At 49.5% G+C, this 17,676-nt stretch overlaps 1 pseudogene; it reads right to left on the bottom strand.

The window, feature by feature from the left end:
* Positions 1-1,609: 1,609 nt before the first annotated feature.
* LOC123151421 (photosystem I assembly protein Ycf3-like) overlaps positions 1,610-17,676 on the bottom strand; it is a 48,832-nt pseudogene continuing 32,765 nt past the window's right edge.

Here is a 17,676-nt window from a genome sequence, read left to right as displayed (position 1 = left end):
AGCCTAGCATAGCTAGGTTAAGAGATAATTGAGCATGCCATGACATTGTTAAGATTTCATAAAGACCCTTACGTCCTTGTCCTGTAAAATATCTTTAAGTCCATGGCCAATACCATAATTGGTCCTATACATATGACCTGCGATTAGGAAAAGAATAGCAATAGCTAAATCATCATGCGCAATATCGGTCAGCTAGAGACCACCGGTTACTAGATCTAGTCCTCCGCGAAAAGTCACAAATTTTGTGAATTTGGACCAATTTAAAGTGAAAAAAGGGTTGCTCCTTCGGCAAAAGTTGAGCCAAAAGGTCCCGATTCAAGATAAATTCATGAGGAAGTGGTATCTCTTCAGGATCCACCACATCATCAAGAAATTGGTTAATTGGTAAAGATACATGAATTTGGTGCCCCGCCCAAGAAAGAGAGCCAAGTCCTTATAATCCCGCTAAGTAGTGATTCAACATGGATTCTACATCTTGGAACCAGGCCAATTTGGGAGCGGCTTTGTGATAATGGAACCAACCAGCAAAAAGCATTAACGCTGCAAAAATCAATGCAACAATTGCAGTACAATAGAGTTGTAGTTCACTAGTTATTCGAGATGCTCGCCAAAGCTGAAAAAACAAAGGTTATTTGGATTCCTCGGAAACCCCCGCCTACATCACCATTCAATATTTCTTGCCCTACAATAGGCTAAACTACCTGAGCACTGGGTCCAATGTGAGTAGGATCACTTAGCCATGCTTCATAATTGAAAAAACAGGCGCCGTGAAAGTACATGCCACTCAACCAAAGAAAGATAATGGAAAGTTTCCCGAAATGACCACTAAAAACTTTTCGAGAAATCTCCTCCAAATCACCAGTATGACTATCGAAATCGTGAGCATCAGCATGTAGGTTACAGATCCAAGTGGTAGTATCAGAGCCCTTAGCTAGTGTTCTTGAGAAATGGCCAGGTCTGGCCCATTCCTAAAAAGATGTTTTTACAGGATCCCTATCCACAACAATTTTTACTTCAGGTTCCGGCGAAGAATAATCATTAAGTCCTCCTCTTTCGGGACAAGACATACATAGAGACCCGCCAACTGTCTTTTTAGTGAATCTTTGAAAGATATATATTTTGAAAGATAGATTTTGAAAGATAGATTTTGGAAGATAGATATTGTGATTAGTTCCTTTCTTTACTATCTACCATCCTTCTACTTTTTATTTATTTACCGGAGCAATTATATTTTGAAGCCAATCCAAGGCAAGTGTTCGGGTCTATTATGACATAAATATTAGGTGCCTAATGGACATTGTTTATCTTGAAAAACAAATATGTCTCAATGTAAGGAAAAAATCCTTTTTATTTTTAATTTAAGAAACTATTGTATTTTTAAGGCATAAGCTCCTATCTATATCTACTTTCCTTTAGCATAATTTAAGGATTTTTATTTGATTCTAAATTCCAAGATAAATCATTAGAATTATTAATAAGATGGTCCTAATATATTAGCAATATTTAGATTGCCAGCTCTTTTTATTCACTTTATTACTTCTATTCTAGACCCTATCCCTATGGTTTATTCTTATGAAATATCACATAAAATAGAAGGTATAAGAAATGGATATAATGAAATTCTTTATTTGATCTTACGACCTAATTTATTTGATCAATGGATCAACAACCAAACCACCCATTTTATGAAAAACAAGGAGCATGGTCTTATTCAAATTCAAAGCGCTTCGTAATCTTCAACCAATTCTGTGCTTCAATATAATTTCCCGGAGTAAGCGCTATAGCTTGTTCCCAATATTCAGCAACTTGATCAAACCAAGCTTCCGCAATTTCCGAATCACCCTGTAGAATGGCCTGTTCTCCTCGGTCGGAATAGGAAGTTCCTTCCCTTAGAACCGTACTTGAGAGTTTCCTACCTCATACGGCTCAGAAATTGCTATCTGAATTTCCCCTATCTTAACTGAATTCGATTTATCAAAAATCGATCCAATTTGTTCTTGGGTCTAAGCAGAAGAAATTAATTACCTAAGTTTCAAACCCTAATTTTTATCAATAATCAGTTTGATCTTTTTTCCCACCTTCAGAAGAATGAAGCATAGATAGATATAGAGCCTTCGTTCAAATTTTCTGAAAGGTAACTATGCTGGTTTCATATATGAAATCTCTATAGAATCCTTGAAAAAGACTTTTTTCCATAAGAAAGAAAAAAGAACTTACTAACTTTGGGATCTGATACTACACCGATGCTTAATCCCTTAGTGGATCGGCTCTATTACATAAGGGTATTCCTAAATTTTGCCCCATATCATGGGATAAGTAAGTAGTTTTTTTAGTTGTATCAACCCAGTTGTCGATGTACAAAAGTAGGGGCTCTCCTTTGCACTCCTTTACTTGTGCATGGGCAGTCAGAGCCGCGCCCACGGCTGCACTAAGCAAGGCAGTGGAGGGAAGCCGGAGCACTAGATAACCGAAGCAACGCCAAGAACAGAGACACAAAGAGCAAGGGAGCGAAGGGGACTCTGCCGACAAGACCCTTGCCGAGGCGGCTTCCGCAGCCCCAGCAAGACCCTTGCCGGGGCAACTTACCTGATGCCAGCACAGCGCGCCACCCTTGAGCCAAGGGGTTCCAACTCCGTCAACCACATCGAAACCAAGGCTCGGGAGGCACCTCCATGGTGGCACGCAGATCTTTGTGGAGATCATAAATACACAAGATCAGATGAGGACCAGAAGATGACGATCCTTGGCAAGATCCTTGCCAAGGAAATCCACGAGATCCCTGGCAAGGTCCATGTCTGGGACGACCGCGGTGCCATGGCAAGACCCTTGCCGAGGACATCTGCGGGGCCATAGCTAGGCCCACGCCTACCAAGACTCCACCGCCGCTCCCATGTAGCTACTAGCTCAACCAGCTGGGTAGGCATCTGCGTGGCAGCGCGCGGCCTCCACATCGGTCTAGCAAGCACCTGCGTGGTGGCATGCAGATCTTCGTGAAGACTCCGCCACCATGCCAGCCCAACAGCCGGCTAACGTGGTGCTACAATGCCTCGTCAGCTTGGACGCGCGTCGGAGCCACGCGAGACAGCGACATCTAGGACGAGCTTCCTTGTAGTCCCCGATAAAGCAAGAGGGGCACGTCGGCAGTGCATTAATTGCATTTGTCCGACGGTGCTAGAGGATAAACTCAGCCACTATACACCTTTCCACCTCCTCTGTGCCACTGTGGTGACCCCTTTTGTGTATAAAAGGAGGCCCTAGGCATACTGGAGGGGGATTCCGATCTTTGGAACTAGAGACACACCGTAGCTAGTTCAAGAACTCAAGAACACTCAAATATACATCAAAGCAGGAATAGGGTATTACGCGTCTCCGTGGCCGAACCTGGGAAACGATCCTTGTGCTGACCACCAGACCCGCTCTTTGCACAACCATGCGCCCGCCAACAGTAGAAGGGATCCCAGTGATTCCATAGGTGTCATTTCCACTGACATCTTTGGCGCGCCAGGTAGGGGTTCGCAGTTGTGAAAATCCGGTCTAGCAGTTAGTTTAGCAGTTCTTCATCGCCATGGCTCCCAAGAAGAAGACGACCACAGTGATCGGTTCGTCGGGGGCCGAACGCCCGTACCAGTGCAGGCGAGTGGTGGGGCGGTCATAGACGGAAGCCAAGGCGCGGCCCGCAAACACCTGCATCGCTCTAGCAGCCAAAGCCTGGCGAGTGGCGTCGTTCTTGCGCATGATGACGGGCCACACACCACCAAATCCAAAGACGGAGCCGAGCCCTCCGCAGGCGGCGCGGGGACCTCCAGGGGCGGCGTCGTGCCACCCGTGGGTGGCGCTGCGACTTCCGAGGCGCCTACGCCGGCGCCCACGACGCGCTCTTCCTAGGTTGTGCACGACGGGCATCGTCACCATGTTGGTGACCCTGGGCACCACCGTGGAAAGAGTCATGTGCATCATTTGTGGGACGTAGAAGGCCAGCATGCATGCCGAGACACTGGCGAAAACGGTGCACGGCTGCCAGGCCGTGATAGAGCTCCTTCCAACGTGGTTAGAAGTCGGAGCGTGTCACAGTCCATGCAGCTTTCGCCGCCACCCACACCAGCCGAAGCTTTCGCGCGCGCAGTTGCTCCTCGACTTTCCTCCTGCTGCGGAAAAGCTCGATGAGTGGAAAGCCACCATCCGGAGCCTCATTGGTGTTGCCAACAAAGATGAACCGAAACCAACGGGGCCCTCAGACCAGCGCTCCATCGAGCCACCGCGTGCCAGTGGTGGGAGGACCGGAGGTGCTGCGGCCACGGTGCACTCTCCTCCCCCACGTGCATCACCGTGGGTGTCGGTCCATCATGATGACGCTTGTGATAACATCCCCATAGCGTCGTCTGACCCACGGACCCACCATGATCAGCGTCAATTTCTTTGGGGGCGAGCCCATGAAGACGCTCGAACCACCATTAAGCACCAACGCGACGCATGCCACTAGTCAGATAGGCGAGTGGGGCCCACTATGGACCACCCAGCACCGGGAGGCTCTGGCGGCCTACCCTACGAGGTGGGTTGCCCAGCCTTTACCCGTCAGATGCCGCAGTTCTAGTGGCCCTCCCACCGCATGTTCAAGCCCGACGTTGGCGATAAGTACAACGGCAAGACCCACCAGTCAGAGTTCCTCAGAATCTACACCATCACGATGCAAGCTACTGGAGCCCGCGACGATAAGGTGCTTGCCAATTACTTCCTATTGGCACTTAAACCCAGTGTTATGTCATGGTTGATGCACTTGCCGGCGGATTCCATTTCTTCTTGGTCGGACTTGTGCCATGAGTTCGTTGGCACCTTCACCGGAGGCCACCAAGCTCATGGCCAGGCAAGCGATTTGCATATCAACCCCAGAAGGAAGGTGAAACCCTGCGCAAGTACATACAGAGGTTCAACCGTGTAGAACCCATGATGCGGCTATATCTCCCACGTGTCGGAGCACGACTTAGAGGCATAACCGCATTGTAGGCAATGTCGCAAGAGGGGTAATCTTTACACATCCCATGTACAAAATAAGAAAGAGGTACAGAGTTGGCTTACAATCGCCACTTCACACAATACATAAATATAGCATTATAATCATCTAGATACAAACAAGGTCCGACTATGGAACCAATATAAAGACAACCCCAAATGCATAAGATCCCCGATCGCCCCAACTGGGCTCCACTACTGATCGTCTGGAAAGGAAATGTAGTAACGTCCCGAGTCCTCATCGAACTCCCACTTGAGTTCGGTCACATCTCCTGGAATGGTATCATCGGCACCTGCATCTGGTTTTGGAAGTAATCTGTGAGTCACGGGGACTCAGCAATCTCACACCCTCGCGATCAAGACAATTTAAGCTTATGGGTAGGTAAAAGGTATGAGGTGGAGCTGCAGGAAGCACTAGCATATATGGTGGCTAACTTACGCAAAAGAGAGCGAGAAGAGAAGGAAAAGCACGTTCGAGAAACTATGATCAAGAAGTGATCCTAGAACTACTTACGTTCAAGCATAAGACGAGACTGTGTTCTCTTCCCGGACTCCACCGAAAAGAGACCGTCACGGCTACACACGCTGTTGATCCATTTTAATTAAGTTAAGTTTCAGGTTCTCTACAACCGGACATTAAAAAATTCCCATCTGCCCATAACCGTGGGCACGGCTTTCGAAAGTTCAAATCCCTGCAGGGGTGTCCCAACTTAGCCCATCACAAGCTCTCACGGTCAATGAAGGATATTCCTTCTCCGAGGATGGCCCGATCAGACTCAGAATCCCGGTTACAAGACATTTCGACAATGGTAAAACAAAACCAGCAAAGCCACGCGATGTGCCGACAAATCCCGATAGGAGCCGCACGTATCTCGTTATTAGGGCAACACCGGATGAAACTAGCTATGAGTGAAACCAACCCTCAAGTTTCCCCGAGGTGGCCCCGCAGGGAGCTCAGTTCAGACCAACACTCAGAGGAGCACTGGCCCTTGGGGGGGGGGGTTAAAATAAAGATGACCCTTGAGTCCGTGAAACCTAAGGGAAAAAGGCTAGGTGGGAAATGGTAAAACTAAGGTTGGGCCTTGCTAGAGGAGTTTTATTCAAGGCAAACTGTCAAGGGGTTCCTGAGGGAGTCCTGAATTAGGGGGTGTTCGGATAGCCGGACTATACCTTCAGACGGACTCCTGGACTATGAAGATACAAGATTGAAGACTTCATCCCGTGTCCGGAAGGGACTTTCCTTGGCGTGGAAGGCAAGCTTGGCGATACGGATATGCAGATCTCCTACCATTCTAACCGACTCTATGTAACCCTAACCCTACCCGGTGTCTATATAAACCGGAGGGTTTTTAGTCCGTAGGACAACATACACATCAATAATCATACCATAGGCTAGCTTCTAGGGTTTAGCCTCCTCGATCTCGTGGTAGATCTACTCTTGTACTACCCATATCATCAATATTAATCAAGCAGGACGTAGGGTTTTACCTCCATCGAGAGGGCCCGAAACTAGGTAAAACTTCGTGTCCCTTGTCTCCTGTTACCATCTGGCCTAGACGCACAGTTCGGGACCCCCTACTCGAGATCCGCCGGTTTTGACACCGACATTGGTGCTTTCATTCAGAGTTCCTCTGTGTCGTCGCCGTCAGGCTCGATGGCTCCTACGATCATCGATAGCGATGCAGTCCAGGGTGAGACCTTCCTCCCCGGACAGATCTTCGTCTTCGGCGGCTTCGTACTGCAGGCCAATTCACTTGGCCGTCTGGAGCAGATCGAAAGCTACGCCCCTGGCCGTCAGGTCAGATTTGGAAGTTTTAACTACACGGCTGACATCTGCGGGGACTTGATCTCCGACGGATTCGAGCCACTGCCGAGCGCGCCGCACTGTCATGACGAGCATGATCTAGCTCTACCGCCGAACAGTGCCCTGGAGGCTGCACCCGCATCGGCTCCGACCCTTAATTCGGAGCCAACTGCGCTGATCGAGGATGGGCGGTTGGACGCCACCTCAGGGGCTGCGACCCCAACAGCGATTGAGCCAAGCACCAGCCCCGTACTCTGCGGGACTCGTGACTCCAAGGAGCTGGACTCCTCTCTGGACTCCGAACCCTCTGCGCCCCTGCCGATCGAATCCGATTGGGTGCCGATCATGGAGTTCACTGCCGCGGACATCTTTCAGCACTCGCCTTTCGGTGATATCTTGAAGTCACTTAAGTCTCTCTCTTTATCAGGAGAGCCCTGGCCGGACTATGGTCAGCAAGGTTGGGGTACGGACGATGAAGAAATTCAAAGCCCACCCACCACCCACTTTGTAGCAACTGTCGACAACTTCACCGACATGCTCGACCTCGACTCCGAAGACATCGACGGTATGGACGCCGATGAAGGAGACGATGAAGAACCAGCGCCTATTGGGCCCTGGAACGCCACCTCGTCACATGACATATACATGGTTGACGCACCAAAAGATGACAACGGGGAGCGGAAGGACGCACTGAAGGCTTGTTCCCTCGAAAAGCAGTCAAAGCGGCAATGCAAGCGTCGCCCCAAACCCCGCCCCGACAGAAATAGCGATCACACAGACCCAGCGCTGGAGCAGGGCAAACTGCTGCCGAACAACGGCAATTCGGATAATCAAACCGAACAAACAAATCCTCTCAAGGATCATGGTCCAGACGACATAACGCCGGACAGGCACCCGGAGCAGCAGACTGCACCTAAAAGGCTTATTGCCACCGCGAGGAGCCTGAAAAAGCAGAAGCAAAGACTCAAGGCCACGCAAGACACACTCCAATTTAGATGGAGTAAAATACTCAGCACTGCGGCAAGGTACGGCGACAATCGCCCCTCCAAGAGCTACCCAAAGCGGAAGCTGCTACCCGAATTCGATGAGGAGGCCTCAGAACCCCCACAACCAAATATCAAAGAGCCACCTGGTCGGATAGACGACCCCTCTACCAATACAGAGCGGCATACAACGCCGCTCACCATACAACACGCAACCATTGCGAGGGCTCGCACCCAAAGGACGGTGTAACAAGATCCATCTATGGACCACGCAAGCGCGCCCCAGCATACAATGCAATAAAACAAACATTCGAGCAACACAGTACACCCAGCTACAGGGGTGCCGCACACCCCCTATGTTTCACCGATGAGGTGCTGGACCACGAATTTCCAGAAGGATTCAAGCCCGTAAACATAGAGGCATTCGACGGAACAACAGACCCTGGGGTCTGGATTGAGGACTACATCCTTCATATCCATATGGCTCGAGGAGATGATCTCCACGCCATCAAGTACCTACCCCTCAAGCTCAAAGGGACAGCTCGTCACTGGCTCAAAGGCCTCCCCGAAAGCTCCATCGGAAGTTGGGAAGAGCTCGAAGATGCCTTTCGGGCAAATTTTCAAGGGACTTATGTCCGACCTCCGGATGCGGACGATTTGAGTCATATAACTCAACAGCCCGGAGAGTCAGCCCGAAAGCTTTGGAACAAGTTTCTTACTAAAAAGAACCAGATTGTCGACTCTCCAGACGTCGAAGCCTTAGCAGCTTTCAAGCATATCGTCCGTGACGAATGGCTCACCAGACACCTCGGCCAAAATAAGCCGAGAATGATGGCCACATTAACAAACCTCATGAGCCGCTTTTGCGCGGGGGAGGACAGCTGGCTAGCAAGATGCAGCACCAGTGACCCCAGTACATCTAAAGTTATTGATGGAAATGGGAAATCACGGTGCAACAGCAATAACAAACGCCGGAATAAAGAAGACGACACGAAGGGCGCGGCAGTAAACGCCGGATTCCAAAGCTCCCGGCTAGGTCAAAAGCTGCCTAAAGGCACCAGGGATGAACTATCCAGCCTCAACAAAATTCTGGACCCAATATGTCAGATCCATAGTACCCCTGGTAAACCTGCTAATCATACCCACAGAGAATGTTGGGTCTTCAAGCAGTCCGACACGCTCAACGCCGTACATAAGGGGGAGGATACACCAAGTGAAGACAAGGACGAGCCTCCCAAGCAAGACATGGTGGAACAAAAGAAATTTCCACCAGAAGTGAAAACAGTAAACGTGTTACACATAATCAAGGGAAAAAACAATACGACACTCCCAGGAAAGTATACCCAAGTGCCTATCACTACGAAGTCCTGCCACTGGTCATCTCAACCGATCACTTTCGACCATCGCGATTACTCAGCAAGTATCCGACATGCAGGATGGGCTGCCCTGGTATTAGACCCAGTAATTGGCGGATATCACTTCACAAGGGTCTTGATGGACGGCGGCAGTAGCCTAAACCTAATATATCAGGATACAATCCGCAGGATGGAGTTAGACCCTACACAAATTCGCCATAGCAATACTACCTTTAAAGGAGTAACGCCAGGCCCAGGGGCTCGTTGTACGGGCTCCCTCTTACTACAAGTTATATTCGGCTCCCCTGATAACTTCCGTCGCGAGCATTTAACTTTCCACATCGCTTCTTTTCAAAGTGGCTATCAAGCACTGCTCAGACGCGAAGCTTTCGCTCGCTTTAATGCAATACCGCACTACGCCTCCCTCACACTCAAGATGCCCGGTCCACGTGGAATCATTACAGTGCACGGAAATATCAAGTGATGTCTGTGCGCCGAAGAGAGTGAGGCTGCCTTGGCCGCCGCACACTAAAGGCGCCCGGACAAACGAAAGCATCCAATAGGTCGTCAAGACCTCAGATACAACTAATCAAGTCCGGCGCCGCTATTTATACGGAAATAAGTGGTCACACCCCTATTTGTGAATACAAGGGGCTCAACGCGCGTAGACAAGTGGCAATTTCTTACCATCTTGAATTACACATGGTTTTTTTAAAAACTATCTTTTTTGCATGACAACTTTTTCACTTAACTTCCTCTCTTTTACAGACGATCATCATGCTACACCCGTCCAGGATATGGCACAACGGAGACACATGCACAGACGTGCAGCAGGGACCCGCTCCAAGGATTCTTTTTAGATTAAGACCCTGTGTAAACCTTTTTTACTATCTCTTGTTGATACATATCCACCGTTGAGAAGGATGCTGACGTCTTGGCATGTAACCACGCCAGAACAATGCACGTACCTGGACACAAGGGGCTTCTTACAAAGGCCATTATTTAGGCCCGGTTTATACCACAAAGACCGAATACCTTAGGGAGTGTTCGGCGTCGCGAGTTTTGCCCTATATGCATCAGCTCCAAATCATTGTCTTTGGTCAAATGTTGGGTTTGCCCGGCTCCTGTGTTTTGGTGCCTTACGTTCCGCTTTACCAGCTAAGGTAGCACCAGGAGTACTACTGTGATTGTGCCATGGTTCATCCGGACGAGCACCTCAGTAGAGAAAGCCGAAAACTGACTGTCATGATATAGCGTGAGACTAGTCAACCACTCGATGACCTGTGGGAATGTTAGAATTCCTCCGCCTTAATGAAGGGCCGTTTTCCGGCCAGGCATGTACGCACCCCGGAACCGGGAGAGTGCGGAGTCACTAGGGGCTATCTAGTAGCCCCATTGTCAAACTCCTATGGCTAAGTGAAAATGCTAAAGCATTATAGTCCGGTCACCTCGCTCACTCCGCTATCACCTCCTTAATAGGACCAAGACGTTGGGTTAAGTGTGAACGCGTGTTTTTGCGAGCACCTCCGCATTATATGCGTGGGGGCTGAAGCCAACGACTGCAATCTTTCAGGTTATACACATGCATACATAAACGGCCGCCCAGGAGGCATCATATTACTTTCAGGAAAAAGTATAAAAATAGCCTTATAAAAATTTATAAAAGCATTTCGCTTACAATGAGATTACATATCACTCAAACATAATATTTTTTGAGCATTGGGTATCTATCAAACGGGCACCCTCAAGAACTTCTTCAAAATAGTGCTCAGCGGCCTTTCGACCTATAGCCGAATCCCGCGCTGCAACATTGGTAGCGTCCATCTCCGCCCAGTATGCCTTAACACGGGAAAAGGCCATCCCTGCGCCCTCTATGCACGCCGACCTCTTCATCGCATTAATGCATGGCACCACGTCAAGGAACTGTTGCACCAAGCTGAAATAGCTGTTCGGTTTTAACCTTTCCAGCCATAACTGATCCACAACAGACCTCATGGAGAGTCCGGACAACCTATTTAGTTTGGCCCATTCGGCTAATTGGTCAGTCAATGAAAGTGGACGCTCGGGAGAATGGAATTGTCTCCAAAACAGATGGTCTACTCCACGGTCCGTCTGACCCTGGAAGTACTCGGCCGCATCGGCAGCGCTCGCCGCCAAATCCATATACACATCCTCCGAACTCCACAGCTGATCCAGAGGGGCATACCGTGGATCTCCGAATTTCCTCCGCAACATAAAGGATTTCCCAGCTACAATATCCCCGGCTTCCCGCAGCTCCTCCTTCTTTGCCCTCATAGCAGAGCGGAGATCCTTTTTCGTCGCAGCAGCCTTTTCAAGGTCCGATGCCTTCGCCCGGTTTTCTTTTTCAAGAACCTAGCAACGGTCGGCAGCGGCTTTTAATTCTATAGCCATCTTGGCCATCTTGTCTCGGCTCTCGCCATGTGTGGCCTTCTCGGCTTGCAACTTTTCGGACGCCTTCAAGGCAACCGCATTACCCAACCTCGCTTGTTCCTTGGCTCGGGCAAGTTCTACCCGCAAGGCTTCAATAGTGGCAGCTCCATCTGCAGCCACAACATATTAAAGATGTTGGCATCATACTGCTCTTCCTATTGTGGCGTTTACCAGATAGTGACACTTACCCTGTGCCTCGTCAAGCCTTTTTTAACAAGCTCGATGTCGGCGTCCGCCGCATCCAACTGCCATTCTAAATGGGCAAACTCGCTAGTCCGGCTAGCCACCGGAGCTTCCATCACCTGCACATAGAGGCAGTATGGTTATTGCCTGGGAATATGATCATCTGTTCGTCGTCGTTTCCGACGACAACCAGAGTCTCAGGGGCTACTATCTACACAGGGCACACCTAGCATGTGCAGGACTACCATACATTCTTTTACGTACCTCAAAGCCTATTAGTAGACTCATAAAAGCTTCATGCAATCTGCTTTCGATGGACGATATTCTCTCCATCACCGTATTCATCAGCACACGGTGTCCATCTGAGATGGCCGCTCGCCCGACCAAGTCCCTGAGAACATCCGATCGCACACAAGATGGTGCCGAATTCTTTTGTCTGCTCTCTTCGGGAGCCAGACAATGGGAGCTTCGGGGGTCAATGGGATTGTCTTCTGGCTTCACCAGACTCGGAGAGGCCCTCTGCGACGACACTTCAGGGTCGCCCGCTTCTGGAGCGGAGTCCGGAGGAGGTGTTTCGCTCTCCATCATCTCTGGAAGAAGCTCCCCCGAAGACGAGCTCATTTGAGAGGGGCTATGGCCCGAACTGCAAAAAATATATGCGGTGGTTATCTTCTCGGAAGAAAAAGATGGCATATCTGTACTGTTAAAGTATTTCGGGTCACTTACGACTCGCGGGAGAATTGATCCCCCCGTGGACTTTGTGTGGCAACGACGCCCCCCAAGGTAGGACCCTCTGTGGGAGACTTCTTCTCCTGTTTGGAAGCTTCAGCTTCCGAATCCCCGGGCGCAGTCCTTTTCCTCTTCTAGTCGTCTTCCTTCATGGAGACGCTCGCTCCCTCGGTTAGAGTGGGTAGCGTTGGGGGCCCGCATCCGCCCGCATCCTCCTCCACAGTATCTTCCTTCAAGGGCTCCGGGCAAGGTGCGGTCTGGAGCATCTTTTCCAATACCGGATTTTCCAAACCCTCAGGGAGGGGGGCCGAACACTGAATCAACTTCGCCTTTGTTAGCCAGTCCTGGTCAAAAAACAAACTCTCAGAGATAACTTCGTAACAAAGTAGAGAAAGTATGTTCAGCCGGAAGATGCCTTACCGGTTCGGCGGTGCGGTTGCTGCTCAGGCCCACGTCCTCGGTGATTTCCGGACACTCCGTCTGAGGTCCGAAGAATGACTTGTACATCTCCTCGTGCGTCAGGCCAAGAAAATTTTGAATGGCACGCGGTCCCTCAGGATTGAACTCCCACAGGCGAAGAGGCCGGCGTTTGCAAGGCTGGACTTGACGAACCAGCATAACCTGTATCACCGCAACCAAACTGAAATCTCCATTGAAGAAATCTCGAATGCAGCCTTGCAGTATAGGCACGTCCTTGGCTGGCCCCTAGCTCAGACCTCTGCTGATCCATGACATCAGTCATGGTGGGGGGCCCGAGCGGAAAACAGGGGGGCCGCCCACTTGGCACTTCTAGGAGCCGTGATGTAGAACCACTCCTATTGCCACAATTCAGACACCTCTGGGATGGAACCTTTGGGCCAGTGAGCTCCCGTCATCTTGCGTATTGAGGCACCTCCACACGCTGCATGCTCCCCCTCGACCAGCTTCGGCTTCACTTCAAAGGTCTTGAGCCATAGGCCAAAGTGAGGGGTAACCCGGAGGAAGGCCTCGCACACGATAATAAATGTCGTGATATGAAGAAAGGAGTCCGAAGCTAGATCATGAAAATCAAGCCCATAGTAAAACATCAAACCCCTGACGAAAGGATCCAGGGCAAGGCCTAGGCCTCGGAGGAAGTGGGAGAAAAACATGACGTTCTCGTTGGGTTCGGGGTAGGCACGGCCTGCCCTCGGGGAGGCAGCCGACGCAAAATCTTGGCTGTCAGATATCTGGCCTCCCTCAACTTCTTGATGTCTTCTTTCGTGACGGAGGAAGGCATCCATCGGCCTTGAAGGCTAGATCCGGACATGACTGGAGGTTCGGAGCACCTGACCTGAACTCCGGGCGTTTGAGCTTGAGGTGGGGGAAGGATTCGATTGAGCACAGGAGGGAAAAATAAAAGCCTTGTCCCCTTTATAAAGAGGGTGAATATCAAGTGTCCTCTCTGTGTCCGCTTGCACTTGCCTATAATCTAGGAGTCCTAGAAGCAGTTGGGTTACCCACGCCCGTATTGATGAGAATCCCGGGATAAAGGGACACGATCTCTCCTTTAACAAGATGTGCCAAGGAAACTGCCTCGCATGACGCGCTAAGGTGGGATGATGAAACGACTCAGATAAAAGCTTGGCCGTGGTGTGATGTCACACTACGAAATACGTCAGCAGATTAGATTTGTGTAAATATTATTCTCTCTATGGAAATATGTGGAAACTTATTTTGCAGAGCCGGACACTATCTTTGTGTTCAAAATCTTCTATGAAGTACAGGAGGAACCCGCCTTGCAATGCCGAAGACAATCTGTGCGCTGGACTCATCGTCATTGAAGCCTGGTTCAGGGGCTACCGAGGGAGTCCTGGATTACGGGGTGTTCGGATAGCCGGACTATACCTTCAGCCGGACTCCTGGACTATGAAGATACAAGATTGAGACTTCGTCCCGTGTCCGGAAGGGACTTTCCTTGGCGTGGAAGGCAAGCTTGGCGATACGGATATGCAGATCTCCTACCATTGTAACCGACTCTATGTAACCCTAACCCTACCCGGTGTCTATATAAACAGGAGGGTTTTTAGTCCGTAGGACAACATACACATCAACAATCATACCATAGGCTAGCTTCTAGGGTTTAGCCTCCTCGATCGTGGTAGATCTACTCTTGTACTACCCATATAATCAATATTAATCAAGCAGGACGTAGGGTTTTACCTCCATCGAGAGGGCCCGAACCTGGGTAAAACTTCGTGTCCCTTGTCTCCTGTTACCATCCGGCCTAGACGCACAGTTCGGGACCCCCTACCCGAGATCCGCCGGTTTTGACACAGACAGTTCCCATTATAACCCAACCGTGTAAGGAACGCAAAATCAAGGAACATAACACCGGTATGACGGAAACTAGGGCGGCAACAGTGGAACAAAACACCAGGCATAAGGCCGAGCATTCCACCCTTTACCAAGTATATAGATGCATTAAAGTAAACAATATATAATAATGATATCCCAACTATAAACATGTTCCAACAAGGAACAAACTCCAATCTTCACCTGCAAGTAGCAACGCTATAAGAGGGGCTGAGCAAAGCGGTAACATAGCCAAACAACGGTTTGCTAGGACAAGGTGGGTTGGAGGTTTGACATGGCAATAAGGGAGGCATGATAAAGCATGTGGTAGGTATCACGGCATAGGCATAGCAATAGAGCGAGCAACTTGCAAGCAAAGATAGAAGTGATTTTGAGGGTATAGTCATCTTGCCTGCAAAGTTCTCCGAGTTGACGTAAGCTTGATCCTCGTAAGCGTACTCAACGGGTTCCTCGATCACGTACTCGTCTCCCGGCTCTACCCAAAGCAAGAACACAAGCAAAGGGAACCACAATCAAACACGATGCAATGCGCAAGCAACATGATGCAAAACATGGCATGACATGCGGGAAGTAATATGCAATGCATATGCGTGCTTTGGAAAGGAAAGATTGAACCAGGCCTCAACTTGTCAAACCAAGAGGGCCGCTGGAAAGATGAGTTGATTTCGGTCGAAATCAATATAAAGATCACCAGAATTGGATGCACGGTTTGCAAATGGCAAGCAAAACAATAATGACACTATTCTGCGATTAACAGCACGATGCCATCTAAAATGCATCAAGAAAATAAGCTACTGCACTCTAACATAGCAACAAAGCACACGGCAGTGATCCAGTCAAGATGCTTGACAAAATATGAACACTAAGCTATGGCTAAATCACACAATAGCAGGTTCAAACAAGCATGACAAAAGTGCAAAAGATATCAGGTTCACAGACACTGTGAAAATAACAACATGCCAGGAATTAACATCAGGAAGCAATGTTTAGAGCAAGATAACAACATGCTACAGGAACATATCATGGCAAAGCAAGGCATGGCATGACACTACTCAAAGCATATAACAGAAGTCCTTTACTGACCATAAGCCAAAAAGGATCAGAAGATATGATGGCACCCATGTAAACATAGCAAGTTCCTTTATCAAATTCAAACTTGGCAGAAAACTAGAAATGGCAAAAATAGAGTTACGTAGGCATGTTTGCGAGCTCGATGCACTCACCACAAGGCATTGCATGACAAACTAAGCATACACCCAGCAAGAAGACATGATCAAGAAGCTAACCATGGCAAGAACAATATCATAGCATGCAAGGATCAACTACAACAACCTTGGCAAAATTGAATAACACGTAAACAATCTGCCAGGAACATTTTATAGAAAAAGTAGAGCAAGATTGAGTCATGCTATGGTACTCCATAATTGCAAACAAAGACATGGATGGATAGAACATAACAATATCTCAAAATCATCCTTACTGAACATGCTCAAAAGAGTCATGGATCACTCTATAGCAACATGAATACATGGCATAAAAATAACTTCAGGGAAATGACTTTGTAGAATTCTAAGTCCCTAAAATCAGCAACATCACGAGAGCTACTTTGCATCTTGTGCTAGTCACCACATTCGTCACAAAAATACATGGCATACACCCCTGTAAAGATGGCATGGCATAGCCCAAAACACATGTAGGGCTCAAGTTCATAGGAAGCACACATTAATCATGGCAAAAATGACAAATGTCCATAATCTGTTAAGAAACAGAAACTAACATTTTATAGCACTCTTGCAACAATAATTAGGGCATCAAGATGGACTCAAACAAGCATTGTGCAATGGAATGAAATGAAGATCACAGCCAGATGAACAAATGGATATATCATACGCGCAAAACGGAGCTACGGATGATGAGATATGGTAAGATGAACATGCCTAAAAATATTGAAAACTAGTGACTTAGTGGAAATAATAGACCTCGGGATCTAGGGTTACTGTAGCCAGATCTGGCGCATGCGAACCGAGGTGGGCTCGAGCTCGTCGGACCCTTCCCGGAGAGAAGAGGTGGTGGCGGACGCGGCCGATCCCTCGCCGGATCCGGCCGGAGGCGGGGTCGGCGGTGAGGTAGGGCGAGGAGCGGCGAAGGCGCGGGTGAGGGGCGGCGGATGAGGGCGCTCCGGCGACGAGCTTGGAGATGGCGGCACTCTCCGGTGGCGGCGGAGGAGAAGGCGACGGAGGGCGACTCGGGACGGCGGACGAAGCGGGCGGCGGAGCTGGGCTGCGGGGGCCGACGTTGGGCCTGGTGGGCCGCGGCGCACGCGGTGGCTGGGGATGCCATGTGGCGGCTTACGGTTAGGCGCGGGCGGTGGCGGACACGTCCGGCCAACAGCGGACGTGTCCGGGGGCGCGGAGGAGCGGGCTAGGGTTTGAACTGCGGGAATTTCGGAGGGGGAGACCTATTTACAGATAGAGGGAGCTAGGAGAGTCTAAATGAGGTGCAATTTTCGGCCACGTGATCGTGATTGAACGACCGAGAGGATAGAGGGGGTTTTGGTGGGTTTTGGGCCACTTTGGAGGGGTGTTGGGCTGCAACACACACACACGAGGCCTTTACGGTTCCTCGGTTAACCGTTGGAGTATCAAACGAAGTCCAAATGGCACGAAACTTGACAGGCGGTCTACCGGTGGTATACCAAGGCCACTTGGCAAGTCTCGGTCTAATCCGAGAATGTTTAACACCCGCACACGAAAAGGTGCAAAAGGGGACGCCGTAGGACATAGGAGTGCCGGAAAGCAAAACGGACAACGAGGAAAATGCTCGGATGCAT

Source organism: Triticum aestivum, chromosome 7A (assembly GCF_018294505.1).
Source record: "Triticum aestivum cultivar Chinese Spring chromosome 7A, IWGSC CS RefSeq v2.1, whole genome shotgun sequence".
In the NCBI taxonomy this organism is placed as follows: domain Eukaryota; kingdom Viridiplantae; phylum Streptophyta; class Magnoliopsida; order Poales; family Poaceae; genus Triticum; species Triticum aestivum.
This window is presented reverse-complemented; position numbering and strand designations above follow the sequence as displayed.